The sequence below is a fragment of the Spermophilus citellus genome (genome assembly GCF_964194105.1).
Source record: "Spermophilus citellus genome assembly, chromosome: 16".
Taxonomy (NCBI): domain Eukaryota; kingdom Metazoa; phylum Chordata; class Mammalia; order Rodentia; family Sciuridae; genus Spermophilus; species Spermophilus citellus.
The window spans coordinates 11469444-11489297 of record NC_138196.1 but is presented as its reverse complement, the minus strand read 5'-3'; positions in this window follow the sequence as shown (position 1 = coordinate 11489297).

Here is a 19854-nt window from a genome sequence, read left to right as displayed (position 1 = left end):
CACATAGAGAAACTCATGGCCCACATCATCCTTCGTGGTAGGATGACTTAATGATGAAACATTCCCCAGTGCCAGAAATAAGACCATGCCAGCCCTGTGCACCCTTCAACCCAGCATTGTACTGGAGGCTCTAGCCAGCACAATGAGGCAAAAAATGAAAAATAACAGAATAGGGCAAGAAGGGAGGAAAAAGGAAAAAAAGAAAGAAAAAAAAATAGTGAATAAGACAGAAAGTGTACCCTGGACACTTCTGGTGGATTCTAACCAGCAGGGTTCAGAGAGGGGACTTCCCTGCTCCCCTGTCCATGGTAGACTTACTCCATGCCTGGTTGTTGGTGAGGCATTACTTAAACCCAGGCCAGGACCATCAGGGTATTTGTTCTTCTTTGGCCACATAACTAATCAACAACCCCTGTTGATGAAGGTGAACTTCATTCTGTACTTTTATTAGAACTATGGGGAATAATACAGAGTCATTCCCCTGAAGTGCCTGTGAAGATTGAGTGTGCATGAGCTGCTGGCAGCTATCTTGCACCATGAAGGGAGGGGCTGTAAGAAACAGGACTGGAGAAATGGATCTAACGCCAAAGGATGCCAAGTAGAAATATGAAGTCCTAGTAGTGGGTGGCATCTGTGTTTATATACCAACCAGGCCTGACACCAGGCTTATCCAAGAACTTCTCACATTCTTAAGCCATGAAATGTCCTTTGGCTTCAGCCAGTTTTGACTGAGCAAAGATAGACACCTTGAGTAACACGGGGGTCGTGACACCTCCTGCTCTTGTAATCATACACTTTAGCAACCAGGTCACACTATTGTCCTTGCAGAAGTCACATAACTTGTTTTAATAAGCCCTGCACTCAACTCTGCCTTCTGTTGGGGGCAGCTGTCCTGCTTTGTCGTCTGGAGCATTGCTGGAGCCCAGCACAGAGCAGGTGCTCACGCAGAGTTTCCTGAGTGAGCAGAGATGCCTTGGTGGCGGGTGGCCCGTGAGCACAGGTCCTGGGGTGTCACAGGTCTTTATCCTCTGTTTTTAACAACCTGCCAGCTGCACTCATTTCCTTTCCCCTTACACATCTCTTCCTCATGGTGTCTCCAAAATTAAAGGAACTGATGCTGGGATCCTGGTCCCAGTGTTCTCAAGTGGCCTCTGAGAAATGATTCATCTGGTCCTGTGGATATGAACTCACTTAAATCAATAGGATGCACTTTTATCATCTTCTCAACTATCTTGGGCTCCAATTTTCTCCTATTTATGTTTGTTCAAGCCTTTTACCGAGTGATGATTATTTCCTTTGATCACAGAAATGGAAGTACCCTGAGCTGGTGTGGTCTGGCATTTACTCTGCCTTTTCTACCAGGGCACCATCTGCCTGAGAGCAAACCTGCCTGCAGCTGCCTGCACAAACATCTCCTGCAATCTTTGTCTTATCTGGAGTGTGCTGTTGTCGGGGAACCTTGGGATCCCATGCAGTACAGGATCGCATGTTTGCTGGTTATTTTATATACACTCTTTCAACTGAGTTTATTACTGAAGCCCATGTGTTGTCCCAATATGCCTTTTGTATGTTCTCCCCGTTTCTCTCTGTCTCCCCTCCCACCCCCTCTCTCCCCTTTCTCAACTGTTCCGCAGACCTCCACTCCTCTAAGGAGAACTTCCCCTGTAGGAGCTCCATTTTGTTCCTATGCTCCCTATCAGTGTAACTTTTTTTAAAAAAAAGAAATGTTGAAAATGTTCTCTGAGTTTAAATATTCTTTCCCAAGCCCAAGGCCCCTGTTTGGCTGGACCATCTTGCCCTTGTGTTGGGCTCACCCACAGGGACCTGCACACCACCTTCCCCCGGCCCGGCCAGTCCACAGAGCATATAGCCCCTTCAGTGGCAGTCATGTGGCCCTGCCCTGCTTAGGTGTGACATCTTCCTTCCGCTGACCTTCTGGGGAAGGCAGCAACCTTCAACCTTTGTCCTCATGGACCCTGCTCCCCCTATTTATGTCACCTGGACTTTAAGACAACAGCCTTATAGGTCTTGTGCCCTTGGCTTGCCAGTGATCACCTCCACCTGTGAGTATGCACCTGGGGAGGATCCAGCTTTGTTAAGGCTTGGAGTACTTCTGTAAAATTTTAGTTTGTTACATATTAATCAGAACCTTGGTCAGTTCAATTTTATTTTAAAAAAAAACCTAATTGTGTTACCTAAGCACATGGAAATGTCAACTCTGAATATTCTTTAGATCTCCTCCTTTCCTGCTTCAAAATCAAAATTAAGACACATAGCAATGAACTACTTCAGGGAATGTGTGAGAGTGCTATCAACATTGCAGAAATGCTACCAGGCTGTGGGTCCACAGCCCCTCTCAGGGTCTTCCTTCATTGGAGCCATTCCTTCATGAATCTCCTACTGGCTGCACTGGGCGCCTGGGGCCTGGGGGGCAGCTCGTATCTCCCTCCTTGTGCTCTGAGTGCAGTAATGTACATGGAAGGTGATGAGTAAATGCTGCTCCAGGGAACTGAACTTTGGACTCTGGGATAAAGGAGATGCCCTCTGGCAACATTTAAGCATTGTCATATCAAGGAAATGCCTGGCATGTTAAATATGAATTATTTTAAAGTTTTTACTAATACAGGGCCAAGAGACCTCTGCTCAGAAATGCTTGAACATGTCCTTTAATGCAGACGGCCCTGCACTCTGGGCACGTTGGGCCAGACAGCTCCTGGCACTGGAGCCTGCAGGAATCAGTTTCCCCCTCTGGTGGTCTACTGTGCCGAAAAGCAGAGACAATGAGACCTGCCCTTCTGGAGTGCATTTGTCTGAGGGTACCTTAAAGTGCCTGGCAGGAAACAAATGGGTCCAAGGAGGAACCAGCTGCAAGAGGCTGGAGAGCCTCTCCTGATCCTTTTTTTATGGAAGAGCCACCGAGGAGAGCAAACCGGACCCCAGCTCCTGAGCCCTCTGATGGGGCCTGCAGTCAGTCGGGGAGGGTGCTTTAGATGCTGAGCACTCCTCCTCCCCGCTGGCAACCAGCATCTAAGATTTATCACCAGTGACTGCTGCTCCCTCGGCCCCTGTATTTCTGCAGAGACTAAAACGATCCCTGTAAGTCACTTTGATAAGTTTGTAAAGCACTCAGGTGTCTTTGGGCAGGAAGCTGTTAAAGAAAGATACCTTCGTTACAGTTTACAAAACCATTTCCAAAATGTGCTGCTGAGACCCTTTGAGTCAACTTCAAAGCCCATAAAACTCACCTGGAGAGCCACTGTCACAAAAAGACATTCTCCTGTAATTGGAGGGCATACTTTAGTCTGTTACATCAGACAACTCGATTTTAAATCTATATCCTAAAACTATCTTAATTGACCATAAAAAGGACAATTGAAAATGCAGGATTTGATCACTGCACATACAGCGCCAATGCCGTCACCACCAAATTAGGCCATTTTGTGGGGAGCAGCCCAGCCAGAGTTCTGTTTAAACTGTCTCTGGGTTACATTTCATCATCCACTTGCAAAAAAAGGAAAGACTATTATGTGGATTAGAATTCAGTGACAGTTTAGACCACTGCATGTCATGCAAATTTAACATTTACTTCTGTTCCCCACCCCTGAAAAGCATGGGGGAGGGAGGAGGGAGGGGAAGACATTTTACATGTTTGCTGAGGATTCAAATCAGACTTGCCGGATGCTCAGGGTGACACCTCTTGTGTCATTGGGTCTAATGACATCATAAACAAGTTAAACAAATTTGGAGAGGCTGGTTCATGAATTGCAGGGCCAGCTCTGTTGTGGAGAACACTGATGTCTCAGTGGGGCGAGGCTCCCCCATCCTCTGCCCCGTGAGCTTTTAGAGTCCCACAGCTACACCCCAGAGCCAGCACCGCTCGGCCTGGTCTTGCACCGCCTGACAGTCAAGAAGGGAGCACTCACCTTCAAAAATCACCATGGCTTTAATTCCCTTCCTTTGTTACCTTCTGGCAATATTTTATTTGGTTGGTATTTTAAAATACTGTAAATTTGATCAAAGAATATGGAAAAAATATATGGAAATCAAAATACATGGGATTATTTTGACTTGTTAACTAGTGGGTTAACAAGTGTGATTCTTGGGTCCTTTTGGAGATAGCAGTATTGGCACGAATCATGGGTAAGGCACTTGCGGGCAGTGTAGTTAAAAAAAAATTGGCCAATTCTGCAATTTATGAGCTGTGTGACAATAGACAATTTGCTTAAAATTGCTGGACCTTAGGCTTCTTTTCTCCCTCTGTAAAAACATGGGGATGATATCGGCGTTCACCCACAGGCATTTTTCTGCAGACTGCCTGTGTTAGGAGGCAGCCAGGGCACGTAACACTCCGAGCGGCTCAAACATTGTTATTATCACAAGTAAGTGGGCTGGGGGGGGGGGCGCGGTGCTAGGTGGAGCCCCCTCTAGAATGGGAGCTGGGCTCCAGCAGGAGCCTGGCTCAGTGTGGCAGGAAGGAGGCAGAGCTGGATGCCACCCAACCTGTCTCCTTTTGTCAGAGCTCCTTGTCCTCCTGGGCCATCCACCTTCTCAACACAGCAACCCTGCCTTTTTTCTCCAGCTTCAGCTTTGCCAGAGTTTAACACCACGCACTGGCAGAAAGGGCGGGAAGGGGGTCTCCACACCAGCACTTCCTGCCCTCTGCAGGGATAGCTGGGCATGCTTGTCCCAGTTTCCCACAGTACCTCAGGAGTTAAGCTCCAGGAGCCCCAGAGCTATTAGTGGTTCACTAATACCAACCCCTCTAGCTATGTCACCTCCTTCTGGCTCAGTCCCCCACTTCTCTACCTGTGTCTCCTCCATCTCCCAGAGAACAGCTGCCCTGGAGCCATTGTCTCAGGATCTGCTTATGGGGACCCAAGTTAAGTCTGTCCCTCCTGCCCAGGCACACCCTGCTTCCTCACACCAGCCAGCGCTCGGCCCTGGCTTACCTGCTGTCCTGGCCTCTGCAGTACAGTCACCTTCAGGCCTGTTCCCAACTGTCAGTCAGGCTCCATGGACTTCATTCACAGCAGGCTGCAGTGGGTACAGCCTGGATACCCACTCTCTCTCCCTATTACAGCCCTGGACAGGGCTGGGCAGCCAGGTGCCACCCTGGAGCTGGGAAACCAGAGACTCTCAGTGCAAACTGTGTGGCTGGAGGAGCCCAGGCCCCACCTGCATCCCTGCACACTTTCAGATTAGCCAGCAGCAAACCCTCCCAAGCCAGCTCAACACCAATCTGGCTTCCCTTGAGGTAGGTCTACCACCTGCCCTTTGGGGAAAAAGTGAAGCTCTAAATCATACAGTATCACTTTTTTGCCATTTCATCTACTTTAAATCTGAATTCCATTTTTACTTCCTTTTTAATTTTTTAAAGTTTATTTTTATTAAACCAATATTTAATTAGAAAGTCTCATTTGTCAATGCAAATAATGAGATCCCCAACTCATCCTCAATCTCAGGCATCTTGAATTAGGACTAAAAACAGATTTTACAATGTCCAGATAAAAATCATGAAGAGTCCAGTTTTTAGGAATCATTCTCCTTAAACACAATCATAGAAGACCCAAATTATAGTTTATTCCTCCTGGGGTTCAGTGGAGTAAATCCAGCTAAGAACATTTAATCAAACTATTTTTTGTATGTCCCTATCTTTCATTTCAATCACTCATTTACTTAAAGAAATACTTTGGCCTAGAAGAGGATTTTACACTAGGTTAAAGGCTGGACTCATCTACCCCTAGCACAGGCTGGATGCTTGTGAGTATGGTGTCCCTAGGGATTTCAGTGATCACAGCCTGCCCCCCAGTGTCAGGAACGTCTGTCTGAGCTGATAGGAGCAGGGGAGAATCTACTGTTTTAATGATAGCAAGGGTTTGTCAGTTAGCATTTTTTTTTCCATTCTGGCTGGGTATTTGGTCAGTTATCCAGATGAGTTGTTCTCTAGGCCTGGAGATCTTCTGATCTGGGTGTCAGCTGGGAGGCCATAACCAGGGCTATTGGCCATCTCCAACAACGTCCAGGTGACTATTGGAATAACATGATTTTCATGTGCAGGAGGAGAAAGAGCAACCACCAGGCTGTGTGAGAGATTCTGGGTCCCAGGGCCCTCTGGGGACTCTGGTGAGATTCCTCCCTTGAGCCCAAGATCTTGGATGAGTGCCTCCTTTCTCAGTCTTTCTTCCTAAGCTGTCTTCCCCTTTTGCCCTGTGATTCTCATTGAGAAACAGGAATAGCCATGTCTTCCCAGCTCTCCTTTCAAGACCGAGATGAAGCCAAGAAAGTTCTGCCCAAGTTATCCTGAGTCGGGGGCTTTGCATCACACTGTGAAAGATGCAATGAAAGAATTCTGCTGGTTACATTAGAAGAAATAGTGGGGCACTATGTTTTGATCCTGGCAGCTTATTGAAAAATGGTCTTTTAAAGAAGAAAGCAAGTCTAGTTAGTGGAAAGGAGAGTAGAATAAAGAGTTATTTGGATGTGAAGGAAATAAAAGGCTTTAGAACAACTGAGGGAAAGATGTATCGGAGGGAACAGTGAATAAAATATTAGGGAAATAAAAGGAGTGGAGGTGGCCATTAGGAACAGTTAAAGCAGAAAGAGATAAGTCACCCAGAAATGAGGGAGAAGATGAAAAAAGTATAAAAGGAAATATTACTGTCGGAACAAAGGGAGCGGGAAGCCACGGACAGAATAAACATTCCCTGTAACCGGCTGAAAGCCGAACACAGAATTGGCTAATTCAAGTCTAGGGTAGGGGCAGGTGGAGGACATCTGTCAGGCACAGAGGCAACACCTGCAGATGACTTGATAGCACAGTGCAGAGCGTAGACATCAATTGATCAATTAGGCTGTGTTCATGCCTTCAGAAACAAAAACAGTGTTTGCAACCAGAACTCTACAATATTGCAAAGATAAAAGGAACAATATAAAGTGCACATATGATCCAGGGAACCCAAGACGGTATTACCTACCTAGTTCCTCTTAACCTCCACCACCCTGCAACAGGGACCTGTATTTATGTCAGGAAAGTGTCCCTAACCATCTCCTGGGTCTTCCATATGCAAATAGGCAGCTCCATGTTCTTCTTAAGTGGTCTGGTTCTGTCTGAGTCTTTCCGTCCTTTGCCCAGGTGTCAGAGGGTGTTCCAAGAGTGTACCCCAATCATGGCTCTCTAGGTCAGTCACACTTATCTCAGAAACAGAGGTTGTTGTGTTTATTTGTAAGTAAATGAAGGGAAAAAACAAAGAATTATGGGAAGGAAGAGTAGATGGGGTAGGAGTGGCTGGCTGAAAACCTTGGTTGGATATGTGGGAAAGCATGTTCAATATTTTGGGCTCTTTATTTCCTATTATGCATGAAATCGTGCTATTTCTGGAGACCCAGGTTTTCTCAGCAACACTCACCTCAAGTCTGTGACAACTTCCTATTCACTTAGGCAGCGAACTTCATGCACAGACGGCTTCACAACCACCTGTGCTCCTTGCCTTGGAATGAACTAAAAATTTGCTCACCAGGTCGGCTGGCTTTGTGTTACTCTAGTCATACATGTGGACACACGATCTCACCGACAGGAGCTAATCAGATTTTGCTGACCTAACAACACACCTAACAGCATGAAATTGTAAATGTTCTCAATTCCTATGTCACTGGCTTTTTCCTATCATTGATTATCAACCCAGTGTCATTTAGCATTTACTAGCTTACACTGAAGCAGCAGCCATAACCCTCTTAATTACTTAGGGGATTAAACACACACATACACACGGGCACACACAAAGCTATGATATTGGAATGTACAGTGTGTCCTAGTTTAAATTAAAAAGATCCCCCAAAGTATGATTGTTTTCCAGCTTTTCAGTGAATTAAAAGCTGTTTGGTGTCGTGAAGATTACAGAAGCAATCACATTTACGGGCCTGCTTTGCATACCAACTCTATTAATTTCCATACTCAGGGTGGCTTCGCATTTCCAAGCATGTTAACATAGATGACATTTGGGATAACCACTGGGAAAAAAATTAAGAGAGAGAGGCAGAGAGACAGACGGACAGAATCAGGCAGACAAGAAGGGAGAAGAGGGGGAGGGAGAGCCAGAAAAAATCGTTCTCACAAATCAAGTTCCATTTGAAATATATTGATTCTGATAAATACAAAAATCAAAAGACAAATGAGGTCTCCTGGTGGCCTGACCCCAGAGTCACACGCAGGGATCAAATTACCAGGAAATCACATATTGTAATTCACTTATTGTGCCCATCCTGTACCTTGCCATGACGGACTCTAATTATCGAGATGATTTTTTGTTGGTGAAATTGCATCAGGATGTGCACGGGCTGCACCTCGGATGCCCCTCAATGCTCCGTACTGCATCTTCATTACTGTGCTTCTCTCAACTCTTAAAGTGCTCACCAGCCTCGCAATCAGGAGGGCCACTGTGCGTGTGTGTGTGCTTATGTGTGGGTGTCTGTCTGCCTCTTTTTCTTTAAACACGCCAGTCACATGCCACAGGAATAAAGGAATGAAGCTCGCAGTCAATGGTGCAGAGGTGTTGGGGGGCCTTGTTGTTAGGGGCCTTGAAGCATCCAACCACATTAGACCACCGTCCACATACCCTTTATTTCCATCCGTTAAAGAACGGTGCTCGAGAGCCCACAATTAAATGGTTACTCCCACCATCCATTTCAAATGCTTCTGTGAAGAAACCACGCTTGATGTGCATTTAGCAATCTACCCTCTTCCCCCTTAAACATAGACTAAAGTGATGTTAGTGTTAAAAATAGGATGTGATCATAACCACCGATCTGGAGGATGCACATTTGAAGGAAATCAATCGGAATTTGGGGGGATTTGAAATTAATCCACAGAACAAACCGGAGAGGTTTTGAATCTTTCTGAGAATGATCTTATCAGCTTCAAGAATCAGAATTTTTGATGCTTATGTCTAAAAATCCCAGCAGCCAATATCATGGTCTCACCATTACTTTGATTTAATGCTATGTATGAGAAACTCCAGGTAGGACAGCAATCTACAGGAAGGCAGTGATTTTGTTCTTGGGGTCTGCCCAGGGGAAATGGATTTCATTTCCTTTACATACTGTAGAACTCACACAGGAGCTGGCAGACCCTTTCCTGGGAGCACTGCAGAAATGCCCGCTGATGATAAAATACTGAAAAGAGAGACCCGCCGCTCTATTAACCTCTAAGCCTGCAAGTGTCCGGTTCAGGAGCTCCACCCTGGGTCCGTCAGTGACAGAAGAAACATGATCAGAAAACAGTAGTTTAGGAAATACTGCATCCTGAGACACATTCCTTGACACTAGTGAATTCCAATATGAGGCTAGGCCAAAAGCATCTTCAAGTGATACTGCTTACACTTTAGAATCGACTGGTCCTCGATGAATTCCGCTGGCTGATGGATGCAGAACACTTTCTGCTGGAATCCAGGAGTGCAGTCCAAATCTTCTGCAGATGTTACCAGCAGCACCTGAGGAAACCAAGGCCATCAATATTTTAATAGCGGCTTATGTGTTTGCCCTGTTAACTTTTTACCAGATATGTGACTTATAGAAATGAGCTGAGGTTTTAATTTCAGTTCCCAAATGAAGAGGCAAGTTGATACTTCTCCTGGGTCTGCCAACAACGTGTTTTGGCAATGAGATCTAGAAAACCCACAAAGGGGAACAGCTGCTGCAGCTTCCATTAAGTTGCAGTTAAAGAAATAACATCATCAGATTTTTACACCTGCTAAGAATCTCACCATGGTCTCCATGTGTGAAACTTCATTATAGAAACTGTCAATTTCCTGTGATGCCCGAGTTAAAACCAACTTTACTTTCATACATGCAAAGGAGCGTTGTCATCTCTGAGGAGGAAGGAAAAGAGAAGGAGACGTTCCCTTTGGATGTGATTTAGAATGGCTAAGGAAAAGGAATCCGGAACCCTAAGAATCTTGTATTTCTCAACCTCCACATGGCGATATTTTGCCATGAGCATGAAAACCACTTCTTGAATAAGTCTCCGTATTTCAAAAGCTCCTTCAAATAAAAACTTAGGGGGGAAAAGTATGCCTGCCAACTCCTAGCCCTAGCACCGTCTTCACCAAAGCAGGAAATAAAGGAGATGGCGGGAGAGTGGGCGGCAGACGGAAGTTTGCCTGCCGTCTACTCCGAAGTGTTTGAATGGACGGAGGAACGCGCTCTCCCGCCACGCTGCGCCCCTAGGCTCCGGGACGCGGCCCCGGGCCCACCAGGCAGCCTTCCGGTGCCTTCCTCCCGCAGGCCTCCGCTCCCCCTGCCCCCGGACTCCGCGCTCAACTCCCGCCACCCCCGCCGCAGCCCACACGAGAACCCACGCGCTCCCCGCCCTCGCGGCCCGGCGCCGTCCCCTTCCCAGGCCCTCTCCCGGCCCTCGGCCCGGAACCCGGTGCCCTTGGGCGCAAACGCTCGCCGCGCCCTCCCCCACCCTCGCCAGGCCTCAGTCGGGAACCGAAGCCACGAGGTCCGCGCTCCGCTCCCGCTCAGTCCAAAGTGGCTCTGGCAGGCTGGGCCTGGCGGAGGCGGCGCCCTCGTGGCCGCCACAGGCCTCTCCACCTCCCGACCCGGCCCCGCCAACATCCGCGGCGCCCTTGCCGGGCCGAACCGGCGCCGCTCCGCCCGGACCGCCGCTGAACAGAGCCCCAAAGAAAACAAAGGCTCGGGCTCCACGACCTGCTCCGCCACGCCGGTCGTGGCCCGCTCCCCGCCCGGACCCCAACAAAGCCCGCCTCGCACCCCAGGCCTGGCTTACCCATCGGTCCCCGCACGCTTCTTGCCGGAGGGGTAATCCTCCCCCAGGTCCAACCGGTGCCGCTTGGACATCTTCGCACTCTTCCAGCAAGCGGTCCACACCGTGCAGCCGGAACCAGGAGCTAAAATGGCGGCGGCCACGAGGGCTGGGCCTGCGCGCGCTTCCGCAGCGTGCGTGCTGAGCGTGCGTGCCTGATGCATGCGCACGCCACCCAGAGGCGGGAACTGCGGTCCCGCCAGCCACAGGATTGGTCAGAATACGCTCCTCTCCTCCCGCCCTGTCCCTCCTCCCCCAGCTTTGAGCCAGTCGGAGCCGCTGCTAGGGCGGGGATGCGCCTGGTGGCCTTGACACTCCATTTCAACCTCTCATTTGGGAAGTTGAAAAAGTACAGTCCTAGTTAGGAAGGCTTACCCATCTGTATCTCCTAGATTTAGGAAAATCTGAGATCCGAGGAGGCTGAGAAACTGATGATGACCAAACAGCCAATAAGTGGCAAAGGCAGAATTGGAACACAACTATTTAATAACTCCAGACCTAGAACTTGCAGGCTTGCACCAGACATTAATTGCAATGAGAAAACTGAGGTGAAAAGAGAGTTAAGACTTGCCATAATTCACTTTGTCCTGTTTTAACCTAGTACAGACATGTATGCAAGCTGTAGATAGATGTTTTTACTAGAAAGTTATCTATAGGGTCACTATTCGCTTTATTTTACTTTTTTTTCCCTGTGTGCCTTTTATGCACTTTCACATCATTAGCCCTACCTCCGTCCTCATTTTGTACAGAAACCCTGCAAGGTATTTCATAGACAAGGACGTGTTAACGCTAAGGGAGATCAATAAATCACACAGCCATTATGGCTGCCCCTAAAGAGAGCAAATTGGTGGGGCAGGATGACCCTTAAGACTTGAGGGGAGAATCTGTCTGCTTTGCTCATTGCATTCATTCTCAAAGAAGAGAAAAAGGTCTATGGACTAACCCAAGCAGGGTTAACCCTTATAATTTTTTTTAAACTTTTAATTTTTTGCTGTGCCAGGGATCAAAACTAGGGCTTTGTGCATGTTAGCTGAACACTGTTATCAATTGAGCTGCATCCCCAGCCACAGTCTCTGTCTTTCACAGGAGCCTATTTGATTGCTCCCCTGAAGACTGTTACTCTGGTTCTCAGCAAATTCTCAGAACTGAACTAGCTAAGATAAATACAACTGAAATTGATAAGAGGACTTTTATTTTTACACCAAATCCACCTACCAAAATTGGCACAAAGAAAAGTGAATATCCTTTTTTTTTAACTTATAAAATATTCAGTACAGCTTTCCACCCTACATCTACATTGACTACATGTTTTGTCTTTTGTCAGAGATTATGATGAATAATCACTGGATTGTAATCCTGCAAAAGTTACCAGCTGATTTTCTGCCCTATTTTTACCAGTGAGAGAACCTGCAATCTTCTTGGTAATACCATGTTCTCATAGCCAATTAGTGTCAAAGACAGAATCAATATCCAGATTTCATACTAACTAGTCTAGTCCCAGGTTCCAGGTTCTGTTTGGGAGCTGCTATAAAGTGCTCTAAAATGTGGAGAAATAGGAGAATAATGAAGAATTCTACCTGCAGATATTCCCCAACATAAGAGAATCAGCCTCTCAATAATGTACAAGGAGACTTGGTAAAAGGGGGACAGAAATCAAGAATGAGATTTTTCCCTTGGACCTTGGGCTTGTCTAAAGAAAAGTATCCTAACCAATTGTGTTGTAACCTGAATGATTGAAGAAAGGACAGTGGTCTTTCTGAAATCCATAATTTAAAAGGTACAGAGGTCCAGAGTCTGCCAGGATATTCACACTCCTTGGGAGAAGGGGCAGAGTCCCAGGACTAAATAAACCATACTGGATTTTTAGGTATAATTATCCTTAGAGCAGAGAAGAGCCTCCCACCATGCTCTGCCCCAGCTTGCTGGAAAATTTCCAGAGTATATTCTATTTCCTGTACTCCTGCTATCTACTAGACAACCTCTGATCTATTATTTGAACTTAGTCACCTGATAGAAATGTTCTGTGCTGCTTATGAGCTCCAGGTTTCAAGCCAGAGGTGTTTCCTAACCTAAATTAGTGAACCAGACACCTTTCCTTGCATACTTGATCCTCTTTTCATAGTTAGGTACTGTGAGTTTTACTCACTTACAAGTGAGGAAACTGATGCACAGAGAGGCTAAGTATTGCAACCAAACAGACAGCTGCCCAACTTAGAGCCTGTTTCCCCACCTAGAAATAAGATCTCCTACCTCACACAGAAGTTCATTATGGACCAGACACCTCCATAATAATTCATTTGCATTGGTCAGGCTGAACCCTCCCCCAAACCCATGGTGACATCATCCCATTTTATAGATAGGAAAACTGAGGCTCAAAGAAGTTCAGCCAAAGGCAACAAAAAAGTGCAGAGCACAGCTTGCATCCAGGAACATCTGACTCTGAGCCTGACTCTTTCTCCTGCACACCTGTAAAAAGTGCCTCGTACAGAAGGGCATGCAGATCAGGTGCCATCAGATACACAAAGTGAGCAGCCATGACAGGTGCTCAGTCACAAAGGTGTTCCTCCTTTCTAAAAAATAAATATTAAAAATTCTCTCTCTCTCTCTCACTCTCTCTCCTCTCTCACTCTCTCTAAAAAAAAAAAGAAAGAAAAATTCCAAACTGAAATACAAAGAGGAAATAAATAAAGAAAATTAGTAACAGAATATACATATATGTAATGGGAATAAAAGGAAAAGAAGGGGAAAAAAGGAAAATAAGAAATATTTGAAATAATAATGGCTGAGAATTTCCCAAAATTAATGAAAGACACCAAAACCACAGGCCTAGAAAGCTCAGAGAATACCAGAAAGGACAAATACCAAACAAATCTACTTCAAGGCATAGATAGATCCTCCATTCAAACTGCACAAAGACCAAGAAATAATTTTAAGAGAAACCCAAGAAGGAAAATACCTTGTCTATAGAAGAACAAGGAGAAGAATTACATCCAACTTGTTAGAAACCACATAAGCAAGAAGAAAGAAAAGGGAAATATTCTAAGTATTAACAGAAAATAAAAACAAAACCCCTCTCTAACCTAGAATTCTGTTTCCAGTGAAGGCAGCATTTTTTTTTCACAAAGTTTTGTAATAGGATTACTCATTCAGTAAAATCTATGCAAATATTCCAAAATCCAAAAAACTCTGGAATTTGAAACACTTCTGATCCAAGCCTTTGGCATAAGGGCTGCTCACCCTTATCCCCAGTTCTCCTCTCCTGTCTTTCACTTCACTGATCGCTAAGCTATAGCCATCCAATACATGTGGCTATCATGACTTCAAATAAAAAGTTATCCACTCCTTGGGGGGTGGTGGACTCCTGTAATCCCAGCAACTCAGGAGGCTGAGGCAGGAGGATCACAAGTTCAAAGCCAGCTTTAGCAACTCAGTGAAGCCCTGAGCAACTTAGTGAGTCCCTGTCTCAAAATAAACAATAAAAAGGGTTGAGGATGTGGTTCAGTGGTTAAGCACCCATGGGTTCGATCCTGGTACCAAAAGAAAAAGAAAAGTTTAAAAAGTACTTCTATGTATTCCTTTTCCAGGACTCTTGTCTTTATCTAGATCTGAGTTTCTGACCTGTACCATTTCCCTTCCTCTGAAGAGGTTTTTTTTTTTTTTTTTTTTTTTTTTTTTTTTTTTTTTTTTTTTAGCATTTCTTGTAAAACAGTTCTGGGGACAAAAAACAAAACAAAACAAACAAACAACAAAAAAAAAACCTTCCATTTGTTTTTTCCTGAGTCCTCATTTCTTAGAACTGCTTGGCCGTTGTGACATGGACAGACACTTTTGGTGGCTGTTACAGTAAACTGACAGGTTCCTGCCTATGTAGCCCTTGCAGTCTGGGGGGAGAGGTAGAGGGTTAACACATCTTTCCTCAGTAAATAGATGCTACTAAGAGACTTGTATCTGGATCCCAATAACTGTTTCCAAAGTCGCTTAGTCCTCTTCTTCCTCATCCTCTCAGGGCAGGGATGCCGTTCATCTAGAACACTGAGGGGTTCATTCAGCCACTGCTTTGTATCCCATTTGGGGTCTCCCCTGTAGCTTGGTTTTGTCTATTCATTCTGGGGTGATGTTACGCTCAGAGAAGCTCCACTGCCCCATCCCTTCTCCCCTATTCCTGCTGCCCCTCCGCCCCCCACCTAGCCACTGTAGATAGCTGACCTCCTTATTGCCTGCTTATCACTGTATTTCTTTTACTCAAATGAGTAAAGACAATGTGCATTATTTATATCCCTTTAAAGAATATGTTTTTCTTGAAAACCCTCAGCCAAAGTGTCTATGTGGCAAATTCCAAGCCTGAGATTCTGGTGTAGACTGTGTATGCTTCTTAGATAATTCATGGTAGAGTCGGTGCCCAGTAAGTGCTTTACGGAATGAATGAATGGATTGTTGACTTGAGACAAACTCACTCTATGATTTGGAAAAAGGCTCTTCATCTGTCTGAGCCTCAGTTGTCCTGATCTCATAGCAAGGAAAGTTCCTCCCACTCTGACATTACCGGGTGTGCCAAGTCACAGAGATGTCTCTCGGGCCTTCCCCCTCCTTCCCTCCAAACCTATTCTTCCTTCATAAACATCCTTGAAACAATAACAAAAACCAGTAACAACAACAATAATAATGATACTACTAGAGCCACCCCAGTGGTATCCATGGGGGATGGTTCCAGGACTCCTGTGAATACCCAACTCCATGAATGCCCAAGTCCCTTGTGTATAACCTGTGTACCCTCCCATATATTTTATTATTTATTGATGTTATTTGTCTATTATTTGTTGTTCTAAAGATTGAATCCAGGGGTATTCTACTACTGAGCTAAACCCCCAGCCCTTTTTAGATTTTATTTTGAGACAGGGTCTTGTTACATTGCCCAGGCTGCCCTTGACCATGTGATCCTCCTGCCTTGGCCTCCCAAGTTGCTGGGATGATAGGGGCTGTGCCATTGGGCAAGATCTTCTCATATACTCCAAGTCATTTCTAGATGATGTATAACCAAATGCAATGCAAATGCCAGGTAAATAATTTTTTATTCTTATTGTTCAAGTAATAGTGAAAGAAAAAACCATCCGTATGTGCTTAGTCAGATACACAGGCCTATCAGCATAGGATACAACATTTTTTTCCAAAAGCTTTTCTTGAAGAGGGTGCTGGGGATGTGGCTCAATGATAGAGTGCTTGCTTAACACGTGTGAGGCCCTGGGTTCAATTGCAGCACTGCCCCTCCCCCACCAAAAAAATCTGAAGAGTCTCTTTATCAAGATAAATCCAGTAAAACTTTGTGCATACACATATAGTCAAAACTGACCTACTGAAATAAACATTTGTATTTTTTTAAAAAAATACAGGATTGCAACTTTATATTTTCCCCAAGCTAATAATAAAGTCATATTTGGCAGAGAGAATTCTAACTTCTAGCATGACATGAAAACAGTTTCCTTACTCTATAAAAGCAACTTAGGGAATCACAAGAATGTTGGATGAAACTCTTCTTTTGGAATCCTCCTGCTCTGTGAAATTATCATATATATATAGAAATAAAATATTTAATAGACAACTTACACAAAATGGGATTCATTGACAAAGTTGAAAGCAAGTTATTTTAGACATTCCACTACTGTAATCACCAAATCGATGGGCATAGACTTCCTGTCAGGCATTTTGTGACTAATAATTGGTGTGAAGATGTTCTGAAATTAAACAATGCTAGAGAAAAGCAGTATTTATGAAATACCTGGTAAAATATTTATCATCACCACCAAACGAAGGTACATGTTACCAAATTACTCAACTGTGTCGGGTGGTTCTAAACAGCACCTAGACTCCTCTTTTCCTCCATCTTCTTTCTCAACATCTTTTCTATCTTCGGGTTCTTTTCATCTCTGCCATCCTTCCCATCTCCGCATCCAGCTTCTTCTCTTCCCTCTCCCTGTTTGTCTCCTTCTTCCTCTTTTTTCTCCTTTCCATCTTCTTCCTCATTTCCACCTTCATCTTTCTTTCCACCCGCCTCTTTTTTTTAATACTTTTTAGTTGTCAATGGACCTTTATTTTATTTATTTAGATATGGTGCTGAGATTTGAACCCAGGGCCTCACCCATGCTAGGCAAGCGCTCTACCACTGAGCCACGACCCCAGCCCACCCTCCTCTTTTTCATCTTTCTTTTCCATCATTCTGCTCCAAGTTTTTCTGAACCAGACAGACACAGAATTTGTGAATAGAGGGCCACTGGATAATAAGGCATTTGTCTCATTTAATATCTCATTTAATCCTTCCCCAAAACTGGATGTAGAAGGAACTTTTGCTATTCTTTTATGGATGAGGAATTTTGAAGTCAGGAAGCTTCAGTAACTTGCCCCCGACTGCACAGTTCTAAATTGTGGTAGCAAGACTTGAACTTGTGCCTCTCTGACATCTGAGTCTGCATGGTCATGTATCTGCAAAACACGCTTCCTGCCCCTGAGGTCTATTTCTGCGAGCCTGATTCTTAGTGGGTTGTTGACTGAATGTCCCATACCCAGCATTTCCCATGCTTGGTGGATATAAATAGCTGTTCTATGCGTAAGTAAGTCAGAGTTTCTATCCCTCTGGGCCTCTCAGCCCTTCGGCGCACTGTGACTCTCCACGGAGGGCCTGCAGGATGCAGAGCTGCCTGAACTAACGCAAGCATGGAGCCATTTTTTTTCTTGTAACACTTAACAGCCTGTGCATTAGTTTTTGGGGGCCATACCTTAACTAATGTCACCCTTGGGCTTTCAGGGATGATGTGATCCAAGAAGGCCTGATTTCTGGGGTTGTAATTTTCTTAGGAGGACTTGCAGCCTGGAAACCGTCCACAGGCCAAAACAGGACCTGGAAGAGCTGGCAAGGATCGGGGCGGATCAGGCACCACTGAATGTCGAACTCAGCCAGCAGCTGCTTCCTCTGCTTCCTGAGGATAGTTCTAGAAGCAACATGATGCTCTTTCCCCTTTTACGTAGGGAGGGAGGTTAGCCTCAGCTGTATTTCCTCTGGCTCAAGAGGCAACTTGCTAAATATGGTTTCACTGCTCCCTATATTAAAAATGTCACCTGCACTGGGCATCACTGCACCTGTAATCCCAGTGACTTGGGAGGCTGAGGCAGGAGGATCACAAGTTCAAGGCCAACCTTGGCAATTTAGCGAGACCTGTTTGAAAATTAAAAATAAATAAATAAATAAAGGACTGGGGATGTAGCTCAGATGTACAATTGTCAGAATAATAATAATAATAATAATAATAATAATAATAATAATAAGTGCCACCTGTAGGGCTTAATAGGAAGTATGGAAAAGGCCCCGGAGATAAGCAGGCCTGTCAGAGCACCTCTGTCTGGTGATGACTGGTGCCAAGGGCTGCCACCTCGCACAGCTCCAGGTGGCACTGTTCCTATAAAGTGTCTCTCTGGGTCCCTTCTAGTGGTGTGCCCTGGAACCGAGAGGTGTGGTGGTCCTTCTTCATGTGCTGACCCTAAATCATGGTTTCATTCTGCCAAAAATAGGGAAAAGGGAGAATTTCCATAAACAGTATGCCTCTAAATTCTTGCAATTCCAGCATTTTCCAGAACATCCTAATGAAGTCTACTACCCTCAAAATAAAATAAAATCACTGGATGAGAGAGAAGGTCATGGCCAGATAATTTAACTTTCAGGTTAAATAAAATGTAGCCATTTTTTTTCTGCTCCGCAACTTGTCAACATACTGAAGACTCTGTGTCAATCAAGGGCGAGATGGGCGATGGTATTTCTCAAACTTATTTAACTGTATAATTTCCTTCCCCCCACTTTTGGAAACCAATGTTTCAGGAAAAATACTTTAGGGATCTCTGGCATAGATGAACATTTTCCTGAAAAAGTCGACTTTCTCCGAGGATGTATAGAAAACACCATTTTCCCCTGACTGTTCCTCCCAGCTTGAGTCATTGGGCTATCCCTCAGACTGTGGGGACCCTGAGGCAGCCCAGCCCAGCAACCCATGGGCCCTGGAATGACTGTGTCCTTAGATAGATGCTTGCCAAGGGCCTTGAATTTCTAAAGTCCAGGATGTAGGATTGCAGGGCTGAGCTCATCTGAGTAGCCAAGCTGCCCCAGGTCCCCACCCAGTGCTGCATGTCCTGGCAGGGATTGGACAGTTTTTGCAAACTTCAGCATATTTGACCCACTTACTCACTGTTAGTTGTGACTTCTGGGACCTGGATTCTGCCTCCTGCCCCTGCCTATTTATTGGGGGAAGTGCTATAAAGGGTGCGGCCACCAGGAATGCAGTTCTCTGCAGGGCCCTGAGCTTCCCCACCCGCAATGCCTATGACCATTATTGCTCAGGGTCTAACATCCAGTGAAAGAGAATTCTCATTCCCACTCTGCCACTCTCCCCAGCAATGTGAATCTGTGTGTTGTGATGACTCATTTGGTGCTGATTATGGCCCTATCATAAGGAAGCTATAAGGCTTTCACTAGATAAAGGGTATAATGTGCCTAACCAAACACTAGGCACATAGTAGATTCCAGTAAGTCCTCTGTGGTTCAGTGACTCTCAGCTGTGCCACATACTGGCTCTACGTCCTTATGCAATGTACTTCTTGACCCTGAACTTCCATTTCTAATCCCTAAAGTAAGAATAATCATGTCTTTATTTCAGCAAGTCATTGGGACATTGGAGGAGATAATGCATGAAAATGTTCTTTGGAAGCTATGAAGCACTATGTAGTTATAGTAACCATGGCAACAGTGAGGCACGAGTGACATGTGAAGTTGCTGTACCAACCACCAGTAGCACATTCCAAATCCCGGAGGAATTCTTTGTGCGTGCAGCAGTTCTTATGGATTGACAACCATTCATCTCATAAATGTTTTTGGCTGCCAACTCTAGGCCAGGGTATAAGCTTAGGCTGGGGGCAACCAATCAAGAACTGGAAAGGGGGACGGGGAAGCAGCAGTTCAGTGGTAGAGCACTTGCCTAGCATGCTCAAGACCCTGG